Genomic DNA, 6,193 nt, shown 5'->3' with positions numbered 1-6,193 from the left:
ATCGGTGGCATCTACACCTCTCTGCCTGCCTGTTGCTTTGCCTGTCAGTCTGTCTGTCTCTCTGCTATACCTCTGTGTCTGTTTCTCTGCATGTCCCGTCTCCCTCTTCACCTTGTCTGTGCCCTGTTGCTGTAAAGAAGGGCCATCGCCCGAAACATTCGCCAACTGTGGATGGAGTACGTGTGTTTGTTTTGAGCGGTAGTGTAGTGGTTGGCTTGCTGCGCTACGAACCCGGCGTCCCGAGTTCAATTCCCGCTCACGGCCAACACCAGTGGCAATTATCTGAACCGGTCGGGGCTTCCCCGAGGTCGACTCGGCCTCAAATGAGTACCTGGTTCGGTGTGGAAACATCGACACTGGGGAGACAAAGGCGGCCGGGCGTGGTGCTGGCCACCCACCCCTTCGTTTGCCCTGCCGGCTTTCATAGGCGCTCGCTAACAGCACCTGCCTCAACAATCTGTTCCTCGAGCGTCTGGGGGCGCGGTGGCGAAGTGGTTTTGAGCAGTGCGCAGTTCCATTGACTTGGGGTCACCGCCGGACATGGCGGCTGCCGAGTGATCTCTGGACCGGTGCCACGACTCCCGTGCCCTGGGCGCCGCCTATCGGCCGCCAGTCGCACTGCGCCACCGACGGCCGATGTCTCCTGCCCGTGTGGCAACGTGATGTCGTGTCACACATCACGGGTGATCTTGGTTGTTGTTGCCAGTATCAAAGAATGAAAGATCCGAATGTTTACCCTTGCTAGGAATAACACGGGAGGTGTTAAGATGTTCGACAAATGACGTTCGAAAAAAGGTATCCCATGCTAGAGCTGCTCACCCCGACCTATAGATGCTCTCATGCACGTGTCATTGCCCTTGTACTCTTTGCCGTTTGGTGTTGTTTTTTTGGGCGGACACTGCAAGTGAGACGAGGCCATGAAGACATTTCTGGTGTAGGCCAATCGTTTTCAAAGACGATTCATATATTATCAGAGCATGCGTATTTAACATTTTCATCACAAGCACCATGCGTGGCGAATGCTAGGCTTGATTCCGTGCTAAAGTATCGATTTGGTGTTGGAGCACCTGAACACCTCCTGTTGCATTGCGAGAAAGGGTGAAACGCCTACTATTATTATTTTACATACCTGATGATGTATGTTTAACCTTTTTTTCGCACCGTACGCATTCAATCTTGCTTATCAGAGGTGCGGGGAAGGACAAGAAAACTTAACGCACAAAAGCAGTTCTATTAAAAAATGAAGGTGGCCGGGGATAGCCGAATGCCGGTTGATAATGTCAGGGAGACACGGAGCCGGCAAAGGTAAGATACCCGAGTTCGATTCCCGCTCACGGACCACCAGTGCCGATTTTTATTGGAACCTGTCCTGGGCCTCCCCTAGGTCGACTCTGCCTCAAATGAGTACCTGGTGCGGTGCGTAAACATCGCCACTGGGGAGAAAAAGGCAGCCGTGCGTGGTGCTGGCCACCCACCCTCGTGTGCCGTGTCTGCGAACAGAACTTTCCCCAACCTTCTGTTAGAGGCTATACGGGGAGGTCTTCGTCTCCACGCACTCACGTGTTTGTCTGCGTGAGAGATCAACATCGACGTCAAAACCACGATTTGAATGGGGCTTCATTTCCATCACGAGACGGATTAAGCGAGCCTCGGGTGATTTTTTTTAAAGCGATCACACAAACCGCGGCATTAGGTTTGTGTGTTTTATCAAAACAAACATTTGCTTGGCAATCTGGCCAGATTTTATTTTTCTACAGACCTTGCCATCGGTCGATTTCTGAGGTTTCGCTGCACGAATTTTTTTTTTACAATTATTATTATAACTGTTGATTTCGCCAAAGAACGCTTCTCTGAGTGTCACCTCTTTCGTCGGGAGGGCCCTGCAACGTTCTCGCTGTAGGGGGCGATCTGCCGCCACTGCTACTGCGGCTGTTGGTGTGAGCCCGAGTGAGTGATTTAGAGGTCCATCTTGCAGCATAGCGATGGCTTGCCCAACGTCAGAGACCGTGTGCGCATTTTGTTCGGTTCATAATCGCGTCTTGGACGAGATCGCTGCCCAAGTCAAATGTTGTGTCGTAAGCCCTCCTCCACCCGACACAGACAATTGATGACGTTGTCACGTGATTAACAATGCATTTCATCATAGTGGCTGTCATATGGTTAGACTTGCCCCGCCATATAAATGTGGAATTTCTACCATTAGATCAAGGGCTGTATACAGATATAGAGGCGATGAGCACCAAATGCCTTAATGCTCATTTAAGCAGGAGGACATCGCTGTCAATGCATGTATGGCGAACTTCTGTCGCATTTTGACTCCACCCGATCGTGCGTTTTTTAGGCTCTCTCTGGGAGGGCGGTGGCACTGGGTACCCAGAGGTCTCGATTGCCACAATCTGTGGAGGACCACCTGGGGATGGATGGATGCGTGGCAGCAGTGGACCACAGCCGACGAGGGGAGAGCGAGAGGGCCCCTAGCCCTGTCCAGCTCGCAGACCGTGCACGCTGGCCTGGGAGAGGCGGCCAAGCTGGGAGATCATCTCGGTGAAGGTCTCGATGGCCGGCTCGCCACCTTGGGGGTCGGCGTGCTTGAGGGCCGCGAAGGGGGTGTTGTAGGGGGGAGGGGGTTGTAGAGGAGGGGGGGGGGTGTAGAGGAGGGTTCTTCTGGCTTCTCGGCGCTCACCACCCTCGCGCGAAGGAGGCATCGTCGTGTGCCAGGTTCTAGCCACTGCTGGATGAAGTCTCCACATCATTACTATTGTCGTCGTCGTCGTCGATCATGATCATTACCCAACGTCGTCGCTTCACAAAGTGGTTCTTAACCTTGACCGCAGCCTTGCGCCCCTTTGGGTCTCCATCGTTAAGAATCAATGTACCTTGTGAGTACATACAGAGGGCTTGGTGAAACAAAGCAAGTTGTACTCACGTGTAGCCCGTGCTTAATTTGTGTTTCGATGATTTACCGTCCAAAAAAAAGTATCTGCCCACGTCTCGCACCCCCAGGCAGTGGCGGATTGTCCTAGTAGCGACTTGTGTAGTAGCTACGGGCCCCGCACTTTCACGGGCTCCGCGCTAAATGCTTTCAAGTTATCAATTCCGTTTCGATTTAAAGCTTTCGTGACTGCAGGGATTCATCTTCTTGGTTCTTTCGGTAAAGTCACGTAGAATGGAAATAATAAAATAATAAAAATAAAACATAATAAAATAATTCTCACGACGTTTCGGCCACAACGCAAGCAGCCGTCCTCAGGTGGAGAATAGGTCTGTCGAGAGGACAGTCAGTGATTCTGCACTTGCTCTATTACTATAGTGCTATACTGCCTTAAACTTTTATGAACGACTGGGTGTTTAAGGTTAGCGATTTGTTGTATTATCTGGCTGTATAGGAAATGAAAAAATACAATTACATTACTATGCAAGTAAAAAAGATTGTGTTTTTAATATTTACGTGTTTTAAATTTAGGGCCCCTTTATAACATCAGATGCTGCAGGCCCCGCACCAGCTCCATCCAGCAGTGCCCCCAGAGGGTGTGTGCACCCCAGCGTGAGAGCCAATGACTTAATATTGATTTGCCGCGTCTCCCACGCAGTACGGCTCGAGGCCCCCTGCGGTAGCGGCGGGGGGAGGGGACCCCACGACCCCCTAGCGGCAGCTGTCCCTGTGCGGGCGCCGTGTGGTGCCGGCCAGCGAGTGGGGCGCGATGTCTGCCGGCAGGGGGCGATGATGCCCGCGTGGCTTCACGCGATTGGGTCATTTGCGAGTGAATGTCGGAACATCTTGGAATTTGATGCGCGGACACACGCGCACCGTACGTACCCTGGGGTGCGTGATGAAAGGGCATCACGCACCCCAGGTTGCCCCACCATCTCACCTTTCGCATGACATCTACACACGGCCTGCCGTTTACTCTGGCCTGGCTCGTGCGGTAAGATTATCGCGTCTCTTCAAGAGCGTAATCCGTTTAACTTCTCAAACAAATTCTACGTTGTCATGTGCCGCGCCGGCACCGCCCACACACACACACAAAAGTGTAAGCCCATCAGCTGTCACTGCCTGCATCACCGATGCCATGAATAGATTACTTTAAAAACAAGTTTTGCTGGCTGGCGCAATGGTCGGATGGACGGTCGAACGGACCGACGGTTTGACGGTCACGTCCAAAGGACGCGAGGTTTGCTGGTAACATACAATTGCGACGACTGTCGCACCTCCGATTAGCACGGTTGCCTACGTACGGTGCGAAAGAAGTTCTCACGTATACGTACGTACATACGTACCTCGGCAGCAGTAGCTGCTGTGACTGCAGTGCTCACAGCAGCAGCAACAGCTCATGCAGTCCTCACAGCAGCAGTAGCAGTGATGTCAATGGAGACACGTGCGGGTGATATTTCAGCATTGAGATGTTTTGGTCTCACCATGACCAGTTGCATTGAAATTGCACGGCTTTTGTTTTACTTATGGGAGGAAGCCGGAGAATCTGGAGTAAACCCCATGGAGATCAGTGGGAAATATACAAACTGCACAAACTCTGCAGAGCTGCGGTAGAACATACAAATTCCACGCACTCTCGCATACAAACATCTCCGTACAGCCTCAACAGACTGTTGGGACAGGTGCTGTTAACGAGTAGCACCTATGGAGGCCGGAACGTCACACGAGGGGCTGGGTGGCCAGGACCACGTCCGGCCGCCTTTGTCTCCCCAGTGGTGATGTTAACACACCACACCAGGTACTCGATTGAGGCTGCGTCGACCTAGGGGACGCCCAGGACCGGTTCAGATAATCGTCACTGGTGTTAGCCGTGAGCGGGAATCGAACCCGGGTCGCCAGGTTCGTAGCGCAGCGCACCAATAACAACACACGCCCTGCTGGACAGTAGGGAGAACAAACAAACGCAACACAGAAAAGCCGCCGGATACGGGGATCGAACCCAGGCGGCCCCTGGCTGCGGGGGCGCGAGCCTCACCGCTGCGCCACTGCCAGGCGGGGTTCTCTGCCCCCCTCTCTCTCTCTCCTGTGGACCTCTTCCATTCGTCGTTGGCCAACTTCACGGCCAGAGCGAGCCCAGTCGCCGACGAGCAGCCAGCCCATCGCGCCCATCAACCTTCTCACTCACCCACCCAGCGACTTTCTTACCAACGCAGCCTCTCACTCACCCACGATCTCACGAACTCACCCATTCACTGCTTGTCTCGCAACTCACTCACCCCCTCACTCACCCACCCTCTTACCAGTTGACCTCACAAGAACCAGTCTATTATTCTCCCACCACTCGCCTATTCCTCACCCACTCATTCCGTCACCCATCCACTGCCCCACGCACACACTCACCAACTCACCCAGTGCCTCACCCACCCACTCATCCATTGCCCTACAGGCCTACACGCTCACCCACTCGCTCACCCATTCACCTGCATGCTCGCTCGCTCCTGTTATCGGCAAGTGACGAATTAACGACAGAAGGCAATCCCTTTAAGCCCTCGTCTCTCCACTCCTCTGTCTCAGAGGTTCCTAGTCAGTACGCTGTCAGGATTAGGGTTCCTTATCTTGGCTGTAATCGAGATGAAATTAAATATGTGCGGCTTGGCCTTAATTCCTCGCGATGAGCGGCTGTGTGTCCGCTTGTGTTGGAAACCTTCATCATCACCGTAGACTTCAGTCGCCATCATCATCATCGTGTATGACTTTCAATAATTATCCTCAATGTTGACTTCCGTCATCATCGTTATCGCCATCATCCATAGTTAAAACTTATCATTTTAGTTAATCCTATTGCTAATTTCTGTTTTCATAATTCTCATTGATTAGGACCACCACTATCACTGCGAAATTCCATCAACATCATGAAATATAAACCACAATTGTAAAGTACATACGTGCTTGACTGTTGTCATCATCGTCATCCTCACCGGCAATAATATAGAAACCACACCACCACGATCATCATCACAACTCCACTTCACACGGAGCCCGTGGCCTCATGAAGCCCGCCGTCTGGGAACAGCCCACAGAAATATATATTATCCGTCAACCGCACTAACGCGGATATTCGAGTGGCATCAATGAAATGTGGTCCCACGGCCTCAGTTACGACAGTCACCACGTGGCCAGGTGTGGTGGGCGGGGCCACTCGCAGTATGGGCGTGGCCACTCGCCGTGTGGGCGGGGCTAATGAGCCGAGTGGGCGGGGCT

The sequence above is a fragment of the Lethenteron reissneri genome, chromosome 12, assembly GCF_015708825.2.
Source record: "Lethenteron reissneri isolate LAM-NWPU_2019-01 chromosome 12, ASM1570882v1, whole genome shotgun sequence".
Lineage (NCBI taxonomy): Eukaryota > Metazoa > Chordata > Hyperoartia > Petromyzontiformes > Petromyzontidae > Lethenteron > Lethenteron reissneri.
This window is presented reverse-complemented; position numbering follows the sequence as displayed.